This window comes from Cricetulus griseus, chromosome 2, assembly GCF_003668045.3.
Source record: "Cricetulus griseus strain 17A/GY chromosome 2, alternate assembly CriGri-PICRH-1.0, whole genome shotgun sequence".
NCBI classification, from domain to species: domain Eukaryota; kingdom Metazoa; phylum Chordata; class Mammalia; order Rodentia; family Cricetidae; genus Cricetulus; species Cricetulus griseus.
This window is the reverse complement of record NC_048595.1, coordinates 339,623,240-339,641,706: the sequence shown is the minus strand read 5'-3', so window position 1 is coordinate 339,641,706 and position 18,467 is coordinate 339,623,240. Positions and strand designations below refer to the sequence as shown.

Genomic DNA, 18,467 nt, shown 5'->3' with positions numbered 1-18,467 from the left:
AGAAACATAGGAAGCAAGGGGTAGGCTTTAGATACAAGCAACATAGGATAATCTTTTCCACTTCTACTAGGCAAACAAATTCCAGCTAAAACTTAACATCAGATTTTTAATTCCCCCAATTGGATAACCACAGCTATGCTTTCCACCCTTAAATTATCATGGTTATTTTTTGTCAAAATTTGTTTAAAGAGATTTGATTATGTACAAGGGGATTTAAACCATGAAAGGGAGGTAAAGTGTTAAACTTAAGAAGAAGCCAAACTAACAAACCCTTGATATTCTCAAACTTAAGGCTTCATTAATTGTTTTCCTCTTAGAAACATGTAGAAGTAGTATTACAACAAATGACCAAAAAGCTGTCATTTATGTGACAACCTTATGTAAATGAATGCAGAGACACTGGTTCAGTAAAGGACAATTAGCCTGGGGTTTAAATCTAAAAATTCTGGAGAAAGGAAACTTTTGTTTATATTTTAAAGGTAAATACCAAGATGCACAGAGAATATAAAGGTGACAAATAGAGAAATATAGAGGCCTTAAAAATGTGTTAGTCATTTGGTTGCTGATCCCAGATTGTCACAGTTGTTGCTGGCAGTGGAAGGCTACCTAAATCCTGATCAAGGCAGGCTGTAACTTTTCATATTGATAACCAAGGGTAAATTACTTCCCAAGTCTATGAAGTTTCATTCTGATGAAGAAATAATTTTATGTGAATAGGTGTTTGGATGATATGCTCAGGGAATTATTTTTGATTGAGAGTTGAGTTTTGTTTATAAACTTTATCAGCACAGAGTGTTAAAACATAATCCTCACTCACACCATTTTCTAGGCAGTCACTTCTTGCAGACCAGAGGTAAGAGTTGACTAATTTTTCTCTCCACACACTACTTGAGTTTTAGCCACTAATGGACAAGCATGGAGGTCTAAATGAGGAACTCGGCCATAATTACAGTCATGTTTTCATATAAGATCAGAATGAAAAGTATTGCAGGAATGTTTTCTCCCACTTTGCTTACAATTTGTATCCCAGTTGAAGACTCATACACACCAAACACTCCTCTCCAGAGTGGTTTTTGGCTTACGCAATGGAAATAGAGGGAAAAAATAGCTTCTGCTTTGTAGTATTATGGCTCAGCTCTTTGTGTCATTAAGAGAAAGGAGAAAGTTTTATTCTCAAGTAAATGATAAAGATGAATAAAGTCATCCAATCACCCAATGCATCTCTTCATGAGACAGTGAAGAGGTTTCCTCATGGAAATAAGATTTCCAGATTTAAAAGATACAGTACATAGTACCACTTTTTTCTTAAGCAAGAAAAACATTGGTCATAGGAAAACATTCAGTGAGAATTCGGGGACATCAGTTGTTCCAGAGATACTGATATCAATATGTCATATAATAATGGTAGCAGATCACCTTGTCATTCCTATTCTAGAATTAAAGAGAGTTGAGAGAATCTGCATTCCAGTTTCCAGTTGCCTCTTTCTTTTAGACCTTATTAAATAAGTTGTTAAATGCTCTTTGACAGAGGCAGAGTTTTGAAAATGTAACACAAGTAATATCCAAGTTATTTACTATTTCCAATTATAATCAAAATAAATTGCTTAATGTAGGAAAAGTGCTCCCTTATGTTCCCCAATAGTTAACAGACTATGTAACTATTACTTCTTTGACATTTTAATTAGTAAATCTATAAAATATTAGAGCCTACACAAGACAATTTTGGCCAATGCCAGCGGAGGAAACATATTAAATAAGAAGAGATCCTGTAGGAAAAAGGCAATAACATTAAAATGATGGTTCTAATCTGCAAAGCTAGTACCAGAGCTGGAATCCATAGGGAAGGTATGAACTACTACTCTGTGTCCCTCAGAAAATGGATACCGTCCAGAGCTGAGAAAAGCCACCATACTCAGATTAAAGACACTGCTTATACACAGAAATTTAAGTCATTCTTGTGGTTGTAAGGACAAACACTTGCTAGTGACACTAATTAATAATGAACATCCTCATCGTATGTGCTGGCCCATTTGAAACTGTATTGGTCAACTCTCAGACTTCACCAGCTTTTCTGTTGTCATACATTGCTTTCTATAACAACTAGATAGAGAGCTGCCACTCAACCAAAATTTAGTAAATTTTAATGAATTAATTAATTATGTTAGATTCTTTGGTGACTAGAAATCAACATAAATATTTATACCCATAATTTATGGTTGTAGACAATGTAGTATATGTAGTATTTTATGTGTTTAATTGCATAAGCTAGTGGTTGAATGTTTGTTTGTTTGTTTGAGTCAGGGTCTCATATCTGTCATATTGGCTTTAAGTTTTGCATCCCAAGGTGACCTGGAACTTGTGTAGAAGACGCTGGCCTTGGACTACTTATCTTTCAGCCTCTATCTTCAAGTTCTATGATTATAAGCATGTGCCACCACAGCTGATTTTATGGATTCTCTTCTCTCTAAAATTACAACTAACAATATCATCCCAAGAGATATTGTATGGAGTAAATTAGAATAAAAGCGGTGTCATTGTGTCATGGCTATTACACTACAATAATATTTGGAAGTTGAATGAAATGCCAATACATTATTATAGTCTTTTATATATTAATACATATGCAAAAACACTATTAACAAAATTCTCCAACTGTTATGGAGGTAACAAGCTTACTAGATTTGAGGCACAGTCTACAAGAGGGAATTCATACCTCATATAAAGGAGTTTGACCTCACACTGTAAAGAAAGTCAAAAGTCCATGGGTTGAATGCCCTAAGAGAAAAGAAATACTGCTGTTTAGGTAAACTATCATGAAACCAGGCTGCCTCCTAATACTTATCTTTATATCCATAGACAAAAGCTACTCTCAGCTTTAGTCAGAAAAATCCCTTTTTGCATTAAATGGCTGTGAACACAGAGATGCATGATTGCTCAGGTGCTAAAAGAAAATGTGACTACTGGGTACACAGCTATAAAAGGGAGTTTATTCAACCCCTGTAAAGTTTGAGTGTAGCTCAGAAGAGGAGGCAGAAAGAAAGTAAGATTCAGAAATTGAGAAGTGTATAAAATGTGGCATTCTGGGCATGGCACCACCAAGGCAGTCATGACCTCATAGCATCTGTAGCCTTCTGCAATGGCCTACACAAGATTGAGACTAGCAACAGCCGATAATAAATTAGGGAAAACTTATGGGATACTGTCCCTTCTAGATGAACTACTGGCTATTAATGGCTTCTTGGTAGGTTGGGGAAATATAGTTGTGAATTCACTGCAGAGGCTACCAGCCTCCAACAGACAATTCCAAACCCATTTTTACCCAGAAGTTCCTGAAAAAATTCAGTGGGCTTCAAAATTACAACACATGCATGTCAAAAGAAGACTTGTTGGGAAGAGGAACAATCACAGAAGTGGGAGGAAAACTGGGATATAGCAAAAATATGTTTTACACACATATGCTATTGTCAAGGAGCAAACTCAATAAAAGTTAAAATCATTCTTATCTCCTAATTTGTTTAAGTTGTAAACACAATGTAGCAAAGGAGCTAATATTATCTTACACACCAAAAATATAATTCAATTAAATGTCCCTAAGCAGGGAGTTTATCTTGTATTATTGAAGCTTTGGATGCCAGTATCAGTGTAGCAGGAAAATAAAATGCACAGAGAAGAAAATGTGATGATGAAGGTAGGCATTGGAGTGGTGTGATAACAGGCCAATATATGATGGGATTTTCTAGAAATTAGAAGAGACATGAATAGATTCTGACCAACACCTTCGTGTCAGGCACGTGGTCTCAAGGGAAACTCTCTGTTGCTGTAAGAAATCAAAACTGTAGTAATTTATTAGACATCCCCCATAAACTAGCAAACATACACACACACACACACACACACACACACAGAGAGAGAGAGAGAGAGAGAGAGAGAGAGAGAGAGAGAGAGAGAGACATTACTATTGGGATTTTGATTATAGCAATATCTATTGCAATACCTCTATGTCTGACATATTGATAAAAGGATCCTTAAGTCCCAGGCTCATCTATTTTAACACAGTGGTTGAGAGCTCACAAATGTCAGCAAACAAAGACTTTATAATTCATTACTGCCCTCTTGAACTCCAGAGAGGACAAAACAAAATTCTACATCAGGCACATAAGGAATTTCACCATACAGAGAGAAAGAAAAATATAAGAAATTTCTAAAGTCTGTAAAGAAATCTACTGAAGATTTTGGAGGATTAAAGATGAGATGATTTTATTATGTAGTAGTTCTTGTCACTTTGCTCAAGAGTAGAGATTTTAGACAATTATAGATAATCTTAGACTCTTTGGAAAAGGGTCTATAACTTTGTATTCTGTCAGCAGGATTCTGGGTAAAAGTACAGAAGCTACTCTTGTGCTGAATGAAATTCATCCCTATGGGAAGATGCTCCTAAGATGTAGGGCAGGAAAGGACAGTCTCCATCATGAAATTTCAGTGAGGTGCGAAAGTCAGATTCCATAACAGAATATTCAATTTGAAGTCTGAACCAAAGCTGAGTGTATCATCGATTCCAATTTTAGTTTTGCAAGTTCTCATATAACTAGAAAATGTAAGAAATTTATCATGGTTAGCTGAGAAGAGAAAAACAGAAACATCCTTCACATATTTCGAGAATCATGGATCTTTTCTATAGCACTTGCAGACAATAACTTCCTTTCTCTTTTTTCTGTGGTTATAAATGGAAATAGATGTGAGGGGAAATTTTATTTGTTCGTTGCTATTTTCTATTTCAGTTTGAGAGCTGTAGCATTGTGACTCCTTCTCCCTGTTGGAATTAAAAGAAATTCTCCTGTCCTATGAATGAATTATAAATTTTAACAAGTGTTTTAGGGCAAACCTCATTTACTAAGAATAGCCTTGTCACAGTGCTATTGCATATAACTATAAACTTAGGCTTTGGAATGAGATACACTTGGTTCAAATTATACCTATCCATAAGATGGGTATGCAATTTTGGATACATTGTTAAGAAATCTAAATCTAACCTTTTTTGTAAAATTCACATGATCACCCCAAATCAAATTAAATAATAAAGGCAGGGTTGATAGAAGTCTTGTCTCTGTATAGTGGCCAGGGGACAATCCCACATTTCCTTCTTCAAGTGCCAGCCATGCATGTATTTAAGACACCATCTCTTAGTAGCTTGAAAGTCAATAGACTAGATTGACTAGCTAGGGGGCCCTAGGGATTCACCTGTCCTCATCTCCTCACCTTTGGGACGACAAACACATGCTCAATTAAAGTTCTTATTCTTGTCATGCAACAAGTAAACAGAAGCCCAGATATCTGCACTAGATGATTGATATATGCTGCTAGTCACTGGAGGACTACCAGTGGATTTTCTCAAAATTACCAAGACTCCATAACCAACTTGTTGGTAGCTAGAATGCAACCATGATTAGGAATCACAACACATAGCACACAACACTGGGATGCAGTTCTGCACCTATCTTTGAGGCCTAGCAAGAATCTCAAACAAATAATTTAGAGTTGTGCTGTGATAACAAAACTCTATAAAGTCATTAGTGACAAAAAGATTAAAACAAATCAATGTTTGCCATCCAAGGCACTCTGTGAGACTGGAAAGACAGAAATAATCACACTTCCCATTTTCCTAATGATTTCTTTTGCTGTGCAGAAATCTTTGTTTGATGCATTCTACTTGTCTATTTTTACTTCTTGTTGCCTGTGCTTTTAAGTTGACATCCAACAATCCAATCCTTGCCAAGATGAACATTCCTCAGCCTTTAAACACCCAAATATTAATGGTAGTTTCTTCCTTCCTTCTTGATCCATTTATTCTGCTTTACTTATGATGTTTTTTTCCACGAGAAAGGAGACTTGCTGGAAGAACCAATCTAGTTCATATTTGGTGACATGTTATTAGTTGACCAATATTAGACACATTGAAATAAAATATCTTATTTCTATAAAATAGAGTTAGAATTGCAAAGTCCAAAAAGTAAAAGCTTCCATGGCCCTAAAATGATCATAATGTCTGAAATTAGAAGTCTCACAATCCACTTTTTCATATGAATTTCATATTTAGTGTGGCGGGCACTTGCATACTACTTTGATGTGATTGGGAAATTCCCTTTGCTAACAGCCAGTAGCCCAGTGATGTGGGTATACCTCATCCTCCACTTTTCTATGTTCATATAGGCAGGATCAGAAGAACTTAGACAATCATCACTCTTGGAGCTAAAGTTCATTTAACTGCATAATTCACTGGGATGGTGTTTCAGATATTTCCCTATCACTGTTAAGGCTTCCCATTAATCTTTCATGTCCCTGCAAATCCTATTTGGTTTAACCTGTTTTTCTTAAAGTGTGTGTGTGTGTGTGTGTGTGTGTGTGTGTGTGTGTGTGTGTGTGTGTAAAAAAGACAGACAGAGAAAGAAAGAAAGAAAGAAAGAAAGAAAGAAAGAAAGAAAGAAAGAAAGGAAGAAAGAAAGGAAGGAAGGAAGGAAGAAAGAAAGAGAGCATGAGCACTTGTGCGTGTCTATCCCCATACAGGAACCCTCGAACCTACAGCTGCAGGCATTTGCATAACATCTGGCTTATTCTGTGTATGCTGAGATTTGAACTCAGGTCTAATTTTAAACTAATTAAACTTCTTTATTTGATGATAAAAGCACAAGTTAACTAGGACTTAACTTCATTATTTCTCCTCTTACAAATGACTTGCCCAAAGAACTTTGTGCAGTTAGCACTGGACTTTGGAAGGAGACAAGTAAGTCCTTCACAGACTTTTCTGACCCAGTCAGAACTACGTGGGGCTTAGGGGTCCCTCATATTCTATACTTGATGGGAAAACCTGAGAACAAAACTTCCCTTTGAAAGAAGTTATACCATAACAAGAAAACCATTGCATTAAAATGATGGAGTCGGGGCTACGTAGATGTTTCCGAAACTTGGACTGCTTGCCAACCAATCGTGAAAACCAACATTTCAAAAGCATGTAGAATACACTGTCCAAATGTATTTCAGACAGTGTTTCTATGATTTTAATTTCCTCTGTTCTTTAATGTTTAAGACTATGATCTCTCCCTCTTCTCCTCCTCCCCAACTCCTTCTGTCTTCCCTCTCCTCCCCACCTCTCTTTAGTTATACTGACAGCAAAAGAATCATCTCTGAGTATTGCTTTGCCCGAATCATCTCTGTAAACATATCATGTAATGATTTTGTCTTGAAATGTAGGTAATTTCACAAGGCCAACAATCCAGTACCATACTTGTTTCTTATTTATTTCTCTTTGTTAATTGTTACCACATATTTTTGTGTTCTTGGGCTCTCCTTACACATATGCCCAAATGCTCAGGTCATTTATGATTATGAGTAAAAGAATCTTTCACTCACAGAAGGAACAAGTAGCCAGGTTCTGTTTTGCCATCCATTCACAGATATTACATGTATATGGGGATCTAACTTAGCCTCAATTAGCCAGGTTTTAGCATTCTACCTAATTAAGCTGTTGTGTGATGGATACAAATACTGACCTTAATGAATGCATAATTCACTGCAGATGGATCATAATCTCAAATGGTTACAATTCAAGCTGAAAGAAAAAAGAAAATGAAGGCAAAAAATGTTACCCCAAAGCCATGTGTTCAGATACTCTTATATATGTCAGGTCCGGACATTTTCTGTGTGAAGCTGACTTCATTTAGTTTTTGTATTATAGTAAAATGCTACATTAATTTTAATTTTTTTTACAAACCTAGGGCTTCAAGAGGTGTGATCTATTTGTAGTCATAAAAGAAAACAGGGAAAGTTAAGGTTTAAATTGAGATCTGTTTGACCCGTAAAGTAAAGCCCCACAGAGCACAATGGGGCACAGAATGTGGAACTGCAGGCCAGAGTGACACTGTAATAGCGAAAGTCTACCTGACTGTGTCAACTGATCAGAGGAAGAGATAGCTATTCGCCAGAGCACAGTCGCCAGCACATGTCCTGAAAAAAAGCACATGTTCCACTTGCTCTTCGTGAAAGCCAATTGTAAGACACTGGAAAGTTAAACCCCGGTCAAAGTGTGCTTCCATCATCAAAGAAGTTTGATTTGTTGAAAGTTCGGGACACATAATGAGAACTATATGGTCATAGTAAATGTTTTAGATAGTAACAGTAGTGTAGTAGGAAATAGTTACAAAGAGGAGAGATGGGAAGAGGCAGGAAGAAGAAGTCAACATATATCTGGCAAGAGAAAGTAGAATCTTGGTGGCAGTGGGACTGGCAATGACACAAATATCAAAAGAGACCATCACCCACACTGGAAAATATTCAGTTAGATGTGGTGGTAGAATGAATGAGACGGATGAGCAAGAAAGATAAGTGGGCAGAAGTTCCCCTAGGTAATAATCAGGGCATGATTAAGACAAGGCTGGTTAACTTGTCTGACTTAAGAAAGCAGAGTCTGATGCACATAGCAGGGGAAGGTTGAGGCTGGTACACACAGCTGGGGGCAGGGCTGAGGCTGGCACACACAGCTGAGGGCAGGGCTAAGACTGGCACACACAGTGGGGCCAGGACTAAGGCTGGTTCACACAGCAGGGGCAAGGCTAAGGCTGTTGCACACAGTGGGGCAGGGAGGGGCTGGTGTGCCAGGTTGTATAACACTCTTGCTGCTGGAACATAAGGGTGATAACTCTGGCTGACTGTGGCTTCACCTCTTAAAAGCTAAAAATTACTCTGTCATCACATTCCTGGAGATATCTATTTCAAGCACATAGTGACTTTTTCAGCGGGGGATGGGAGAGCAAAATGAAAGATAGCACAAAAACAGAACCAGAAGATTCTTTGGAAATTGTTATGGAACTTTCTGCGTTCATAGAAGGTGGAGATTAGTGGGTGTTTCTTCTGTAAAATTCATTTTGAAAAATTAATACGTATCATACACTAATTTCAAGAGTGGAAGACTGAAAGATGGAAAAAGTGTTAAGAGTCAGCAATTCCAAAACATCTGAAATCCATGGCAAGAAAATCTCGGTTATCTAAAATAGCATCTGGAAAGCAAAATCAGCAAGGAAAATGGGAAATTTTTCCTCCCAGTCTTGATGCCAGGAAGAAGGTATTATTCTTTTATGGGAGCGGTGTGCTTCTGGAAATAGGTTCCAAAAGGATGGAAAAGATCACAAACATCACAAGGAGGAAAAGATAATAAAATGGTGGAAGAATTTAAATGGTATGGTTGCAACATCAATCTGCACTGTATGTAGAGAAGGAAGAAAATATATTTGAGATGTCAAGTGCATTTTAAAATATATTGCCTTTGGAAGCAAATTAAATTGAAATGGACAAATATCTTTACTGAATGTCAGTGTCTATGTTAAATTTTCATAGGTTCTAATTAAGATGTAACAGCAAAGAATAGTGAATGTCTATAGACTGTGTGTAGGAAGCTGAAGGAGGAAGAACACTGTGAGTTCCAGACCAGCTTAGCCTATTAGACAAAATAATGCCACATAATGAAACAAATCAAATGATTAGAAATGTGAACTATAATTGAGGAGTCATATAAAAAGTTTTCCCAAATAGTTTCCCTTGCCGTCTCCCTGATACCAACTTGTCCATAGATGTGATATGTTACTTACTAGAACCTTTTAAAGATTTTTTCCTCCTGAAAGTAACTTATAAAAATACTTTCTACTGGACATTTCCCCAGTGCCTGATTTCTCTTTAAACTTATAATGGCTTGTTATAAGTATGGTATCTCTTATTTTGCTCTCCTCAATTCTTCCCCCTACACAATCTTCTTGTTACCTTATGTCCTCCTCACCCCTCCTATTCTCCCCTTCTCATTCTCCTAGCTCCCTCTCCCCTCCCTCCATGCTCCCAATTTGCTCAGGAGATCTTGTCCCTTTCCCCTTCTCCAGGAGACCATGTATGTCTCTCTTAGGGTCCTTCTTGTTTACTAGCTTCTCTGGCAGTACAGATTGTAAGCTGGTAATCCTTTATTCTATATCTAAAATCCACAGATGAGTGAGTACCTACCATGTTTGTCTTTTTGTGACTGGGTTACCTCGCTCAGAATGGTTTCTTCTAGTTCCATCCATTTGCCTGTAAATTTCAAGATTCCATTTTTTCTGCTGAGTAGTACTCCATTGTGTAAATGTACCACATTTTTTCTACCCATTCTTCAGTTGAGGGGCATCTAGGTTGCTTCCACATTCTGGCTATTACAAATAATGCTGCTATGAACATGGCTGAACAGGTTGTATGAATGTGCTTCTTTTGGGTATATGCCTAAGAGTGAAATAGCTGGATCTTGTGGTAGACTGATTCCCATTTTCCTGAGGAACTGCCATACTGATTTCCAAAGTGGCTGTACGAGTTGGCACTCCCACCAGTAGTGGAGGAGTGTTCCCCTTTCTCCATGTCCTCTCCATCATAATTTATGGATGACACCAACTAACCATCTAAGCAACAGTAGAGAGGCTACCTTAAATGCACTCCCCTGATAATAAGATTGATGACTAACTTGTATGCCATCCTAGAGCCTTCATCCGCAGCTGATGGAAGTAGAAGCAGATACCCACAGCTAAACACTAAACTGAACTGGAATCCAGTTGCAGAGATGGAGTGATGAGAAAGGGGTCCAGACCAGGCTGGTGAAACCCACAGAAACAGCTAACCTGAATAAGGAGGTGCTCTTGGTCCTCAGACTGATCACTGGGAAACCATCATGGAACTTATCCAGATCCCATGAATGTGGGTGTCAATGAGGAGGCCTGGGAAATCTATGGGCCTCTTGTAGTAGATCAGTAATTATCCATAGCATAGCAATGTACTTTGGAATCCTATTTCACATAGAGGGATACTCCCTCAGCCTAGACACACTGGGGAGGGCCTAGGCCTTGCTCCAAAGGATATGACAGACTCTGAAGACCCTCCATGAAAGGTGTCACCCTCTCTGGGGAGCAGAAATGGTATGGGATAGGTAGAGTGTTAGTGGAGGTGCAGGGGAGGAGGGGAGGGAGAGGGAACTGGGATTGACATGTAAAACAATCTTGTTTCCAATTTAAATTTAAAAATGGAATAAAAACAAACAAAAAGCAGATTTTCCTACTCCTGGAATATAGGGACCACACATATGCTATTGTCAAATATTTATGACTTTGGATCTATATTCAATGAACAAGCTGAGATTTTGGTTGTCTTGAAAACAACCAACAGGGCTAAGAAGTAACCATACAAAATGTGTAAGACATGGAACATGTCCAATTGTTTGAGCAGAATACATGTAAAACATGAAGATACAATGAATGAAATACGATGAAAAATCCCGGTAGAACCTACCAAGACACATGATACTGTTGTCATATTTTAAATTTTATTGTATGTGTATGAGTGGTTTGTCTGCATGTATATCTATGTACCATGCTCATGCCTCCTTTGTAGAGAGGCCAGAAGAGGACATGAGATCCCCTGGGACTGGAAGTGTAAGCTACATGTGGGCTCTGGAACTTGAACATGGGTTTTCAGGAAGAGCATACAGTACCCTTAAACACTGAGCTTTCTCTCCAGCCCCTGTTGTCACCTTCTAAATCCAATTCATACCTGCAATTTCCTTCTGGAGTCTTGAGATCAACCCTTTAATTTTTCCCTTTTTTTAAAATTAAAATAGAACTACATCATCTCCCTTCTCTTTCTTCCTTCCAACCCTTCCCATATACTTCACCTACTGTTCTCTCTCTGAAGTTCAATATATGTTGCTAAACACATTATATATAACTTCAGTTCATATACTATTAATTGTGTGTATATTGTTTTAAGGCTGACCACTTGGCACTGGATAACCAGTTTCAGAGGAATGGGAAGTTAGCAGTGCAATTTTGTCTTCTAGAGATTTTGGAGGTGCTATACCCATGAAATATCACCATCACCATGTCTGCCTAAACAAGCCATGGACAGGGATGACACCAATAAACATCCTGACATGAAAGGGGTAAATCTCATGAAGCCTTCAGCCGAGACAAAGAACTGCAAGCAATTAAGGAATGCAAAGAGAGTAAGAAATAATCTTCATTTCTATTACAAGATTTTTTGGCCTGAGACTCTTTCTTCTTGAACAATGGAATGCTAAAACTCATTCTCTACTTAATTCATGTACTACAATGACTCATCAATCCCATTTCTTTGGGCTGACTTTTATCATGATTTCTGGGGGACAAATAAGGTTTTTGATAAACCCTGAGGAAATTATAATGTAACAGGCTTTATTACTCATGGACAGCTTTAGTCTCAGAATGCAATTGGAATGATGGGAGATGAGGCCACATTGCTTTGTTTGTTGTTGTTGTTGTTGTTGTTGTTGTTGTTGTTTTGGCTGATAAACAGTCTTGTCCAAAACTTCCATTTATCTCAGTAATCTCTGGGCAACTTATTTTCAATTCTGTACCCTGTACCAATAATCTACCACCTCAACAATTTCCACAATGATAACCATTGTCAAATGTGAACCTAAAACTGGGGAATTTCCAAATGAACACCAGAGCTGTATGCTTTTACAAATACAACTTCATGTAACTACTTGCTGCCACCTTCTACGTTATATATCATAAGTGTGTAACTAAATCTGAGTTCCTAAATATACCTGCAAAACTGCTCATTTCCATCCTTTCTTTCAACCATCCAGTAAAATTTTAAAATCTGCTAAAGTTGTTTAGGCCTAATTTTCATTTTAAGATAACCTTAGAGCTCCTGGAATGGTGCTAGGGCCCTCCAGGAGTAGGATGTGTTTCTGGTAGCCTTTTTCATAGTTCCATGATCTTCTGAAGCAGTCAAAAACACCCTTGTGGTTTAACTGAGCAGCCATAAGACCCCTAAAGCACTTATGAAGTTGCTGGTGCCTATTCACAGTTCTGACTTCTTGTCCCTGACCATCCCTGCTGAAGATTCCAGACTGAATTACAACATGCGAGAAGAGAGAAATCGTTCACTACTGCCAACTCAAATTGGAATTGATTTTCTATTTCTCTGCCTCAAAACTTGAACAAATTTTTTTAGATGGAAAGGTAACATCAACACATGAAAGATTTTTCTGTTTTGCTTTTTAGGCATTTTTATTTTTGAGATTATAATATAATTACATTACTCCTTCCCCCTTGCTTCTCTTAAACTCTCTTCTCCCTCTCCTATAAATTTATCAATTCTTTTGTCACTAGTGCTACTGAATGGAAGCTTTTGATTTGAAAATTTGGTCATGGGAGTGTACTTGCTATGTAACTTCTGAGCATAGAAACATAGCAATTGAATAGAAAAAATCCCTAAAGCCTTCTCAATGCGACGCTATCTGCCTCGAATTATTACCCCTCCTCTCCAGTTAATCTTCTCTACCAGATCCTTCTGTTTTTTAGATACTGTTCCGAACATTATCCATAGATTGTAAGATTTTAACATCTCTCCAAAGTGACAGCCTATCCTGTGCAAGAATATGCTGTCCCTGGTGTTAGACAATGTGACTAGGGTCTCCTATAGCAAAGATCAGTTCAAGAAAGATAATAATGACAAGTGATCAATGACAGAGGGACTTTTCATGAATAAAGTAAGACTGTCTGAGTCTCAGTTGTTTCCATCACAGCTTCTGGGTTAACCAGAGTTGTCACCATTAACACTGGTCATATTAATATCAATAGAGTTCTAAGTCTTTCTCCAATTTGTTCACAAGAGAACTACAAATATAGAGCTCTCCCTAATTTCTTACTCATTAATATCACATTGATTTCATGAAACATGCCATGGATGGTGTATTCATGCCATGGACATCAATCAGCAAATGAACCTAATTAGGACATTTTGTTTTTTGAGAATCTGACTAGCAGATTCCTGTAACAAAAATGTTCATCAGAATGTGAGGTAAGTCTTATCTAACACAGTCTTCCCTTGAAAGGGCAGCAGAGCAACATCATTGCCCCAAAGATGCTAAATATCCTTCCCACCAGGATATTGAAAAACATTACCTGAGAACTTGTAAATCATTACTTCGGGTTTGAGTGAGTATTAACCCCTCCTAAGAATTCTTAGACATGTTGAAGAACTTTGGTAGTGCAACACAATGTGCACTACCAGTGTGCAACAATATATGGTTCTTCAATATGTGTAAGAAGCCTTAGGAGGGGTTAATACTGGGCACAAACACCAGGTAATGACTTACAAGTTCTCAGGTAATATCATGTGAGTGTCCTTCAATAAGGTACTCCCCTTTCTCTCTCATGTGTTTTGACAGGAAAGATGATGCCAAAATATGAATTTTGATTTTAAAATAGGAGAGAATTAAGTACATACCAAAACTAGCAGTGAGGGAAAGAGAGAAGATACAAGAGAGAGCAAAAAGTAATCAAACTAAGTCCTTGGAAAGATGGTAGGAAACGAAACCTAACATATGAGCAATTTGATTACTTTGAGCAAGAATGTTCTTAATATTTTTTTACAAAGGTGTCTATCTTAATTAGAGTTATCATTGCTGTGATGAAACCCCCTGACAAAAACAACTTGGGAAGGAAAGGATTTATTTGGCTTATACTTCCATAGCACTGTTCATTGTTGAAGGAAGTCAGGACAGTAACTCAGACAGGGCAGGAACTTAGAGGCAGGAGCTGATGCAGAGGGCATGGAAGAGTGCTGCTTATTGGCTTGCTCCTCATAGCTTGCTCAATCTGTTTTCTTATAGATCCAAGGACTATCAGCTCAGGAATGGCACCACTCACCATCAATCACTAAGAAAATGCCCTAAGCTAGATCTTTTGAAGGCATTTTCTTAATTGAAGTGCCTTCCTCTCAGATGACTTTAGCTTGAGTCAAGTATAAACTATCTAGCATAATGTTTCACTTTCCACAAATTTTCCCTGTCTCAATCTGCACCTACACTATAAATATTAAAAGAGCAAATAAGATACTCATCAATATCTATGAACAAATGACATGTCAAATACTCAGGTCTCATAAAAATATAGTTAGGTTTACAAAGAAATCAGGGTTTTCTGTTACAGATTTTACTAATGAAGTAAATATGACAAGTTATCTCCTCATTAGTTGAAGGAACAATAAATAAAGCCCAAACATTGGTATTGGTCAATAATTCACTGTAAGAATATAACACACATTAATTTATTTAGGGTTCAAATGGCAGATTATAGTTACTATTACCTATATTTTCTGAAGTTCAAAAATATTTACATCAATCACTCAAGATGTGTTATTTTCTATGATTTATCTTTAATATTTCAGAGATATTCCTTGGTGTAATGGACACTTCACAAACATATCATACTTGGCTGTGCATATTACTTACAGAATTGGAAATACTAATGAAATACTTAAAATTTTGTATAAAATGGAAAGAACAGGAGACTGACAAGCAATGGTTTGTCAATGGAAATCATTATAGAAAGTTAGAAACATGATATCACAAAGAATATTGTTAAATGACATTGAAAAATATGGTTTAATACTTGCATCAGTATGGAAAGTAGAAAAGAGCAATAGAGATAAGAACTTTCCCAGAACTTTTGAAATCATTTGGTTTGAAGACCACCATTTAAGGATACAAAATAATCAGGGATTTTAGCAAGCTTCATGTTAACCCCAGTCTTTAAAATGTACCGATTAGGTGAATAATCCTCCACTGTAAAGACTACTAGAAATCTGAAGCCTAGTTACTTAGTTCCTTTTCCTAGGTCTGCTGATTTTGTTAAAATTATGAGAGCATGTTATTAATCATGGTTAGCCACCTGGATGTGAGATCAGCCTTTATAAGCACACTACCCTACCTTTTCCCATGTTGTTATGCAACCATGGAAAAATGGTAACTTGAGCAGAACATTTCTCTCTCTTTTCACAGCTCTACCAACCGTCCATAGATTATAATTTACCCCTCCCTTTTACAAAACTTTTTCCACACTCCAACTATACATGATCTTGAAGAAATATTTTTCTAGTTTTGAGAACATGACATTAAATCTACAAATACTGACTTCATTGCAAATGTACTTTTTTAATCTTGGTAAGCTTTTTGCATTAACAGTGGAAAACTTTTTTGTCTCGCTTTAATTTACTGTTTACCGTCTGAATTAAACATGAACTGCTACCTTGGGGCTTACTGAACCTTGTAGTGAAATCCAAATCACTAAAGACATTCACTGAATTTTTTTCCCCATGTTCCAGGGCTATGGCCTCCAGCAGTTTTCCCTTGTTTAAAGCTTCCCCTTCAGTTAATCATGTCTACATAGAAAAGGAAAATAGCAGCCAGTACCACTGTGAAAAATTCTACCTGTTGAGGTCGTTTGAATTTTGGATCAGCCTGAGGAATGCAGGTGGTGCTGTCACACTAAGAAATATATGTTATCCATAACATATATGTGCACGGAAAAGTATGTGTGCACAAAAGTGTGTATTATATATTTATACAAATATGTCCATATATAGACAAATATGTGTATGTTCCCCCACTGTTTTATTAAAACTGGTAATTCAACACCATTCATCAAAGTCATATACTAATTGATCAAATGATGATATATGTGTCTATGCCTATGTGTGTGAATATAAATTATAATCAATTATAACTTACAAGGACTAAACCTATAAATCTAGTTTATAATAATCATGTACAGATGAGAGAATATTTTTCTTTATTAGTATAATTTTAACATAATTTCCTAAGATATCATTGTATGATGAGTATCTTATAAGTAAGTCAAGTGAATCTTAGAAAAACAGTGCAATTTTTAATGTAGGAAGAAATTAGCAAACGAGACACTTTCTGCAAATTAACATGGGGAAACTACATCAGTTTTAGAGGTTTATAAAGACACTTTCTGTCTGCTTTGTGTTAACGGAGGTCATAGCTTTGAACAATTTTATTTAAAGTATTTATACTCAGAACCGCATGGTTGAATCAATGTCTCTAAGAAGCAAACATGCCCACCAGCTTTACCATTTCTAGTAGTGCTTCATTGCAGGTAATCCTGGTGAAATAACTTGATAAAGGGAATTAGTATCTGAATACTTCAAGAAAATCTACATGGTCAATGTTAACATTTCTACAACACCTGTGCAAAGTCTTGCTCCTCTGTCTTAGGGGCCCCTTAACTACAAGTGCACAAAGTAAAACTACTAACTGGAGTGCAGAAATCTCTGACACAAAACACTCACCTGTTTTGTTTTGTTATTTTGTAAAAGGAAGAACATAGAAACTGGAAAGACAGATTCAAGCATGCTCTTGAGCTCTATAGAATTAGAAACTCCTGTTTGTAGAATTGTGACCGCTCATTTGCAGAGGTTGCATCAGTGGAAACAATACAGGAAAGGCATAGAGATATCAACATCTCACCTTTGAGAGCAAATCCATCACACCTATGCAAAAAGAAACTGGTAGACTGATAACAGTTTAGCAGGATACACACTAGACTAACACACCATCAGATACACCAAGCCTCATAGTTGCAGAAACACACGTGCTAATAACTAGCACATTTGGAAACAGTATTCGCAACACATACATAGTGAGATTGGAAAGAGACAATCCACACAGAGAATGGGCCTTCTCTCTATAAGTATTCAGGACAGAAAAATCTTGCACCAGAAAATGAAGCTTCAAAGGGAGACAGATACTACTGTGAAATAGAAAGGAAAACATTTTATCTTTTCTAGACCTGAATTTTGAACCTAAATAACAATCAGGATATACTTAACACTTGTTTATTATTATATAGTGTCTAGAATATTCTGACTTTTATCTAGTGAATCATTTTGTGCCACTGTGGAAATTTCTTAAATCTTTCTAAAAATATTTTCATCATACAAGAAAAATAGATGATGATCACTACACACTGAAATATGCCACAGATGATAGTTAAATTTATTGAGAAAACTGTCATTCTAAAACTGTCCCTTTAGATCAAGACAATTCTCTTAGCAACTATTGAATGAATATTATTTAACATTTTATTGAGTATTCAGATAAAATGACAAGTGGAAAAGTGTGCATTAGACATTATTTGCCATGCAGTTCTTGCTGAAATGAAACATTTGGGGTGGAAAGATTATGAACTCCTGGTCTTTCTTTCAAGGCATCCAATCTGTATTTAAGACCCCATCCCCAGTAATACTCAAAGTTTGAGTAATAATAGGGTGTTCTTACAAACATCAGAACCAAAAATTTGAAAAATAACAGAGCATACCTAGCACTCACTGAAAGCATGTTTATAAATAAATAAATAAATACATAAATAAATAAATAAATAAATGCTTCTTTACATCTTGAAATTCGCCAAATGTAGCAAGAATTAAGGAGGCCCTAGTGAATATTTTATTTAGGATGAGGAATTGAATTATATTTTATTGCTATATATTACTGTTTGCTTTTATTAAAAGAATTGGGAATATTGGTGGGGAGCATGAGAGGATGGGAAGGTGAGGGAATG

At 36.8% G+C, this 18,467-nt stretch overlaps 1 long non-coding RNA gene across 1 annotated transcript in view; it reads left to right on the top strand.

The window, feature by feature from the left end:
- Positions 1-18,467, top strand: part of LOC107977962 — a 52,881-nt gene that overhangs the window by 16,489 nt on the left and 17,925 nt on the right. The window contains exon 2 of the long non-coding RNA XR_003482457.2: positions 11,888-12,052. This is a non-coding gene — a long non-coding RNA (uncharacterized LOC107977962). The remainder of the gene's footprint in view (positions 1-11,887; positions 12,053-18,467) is intronic.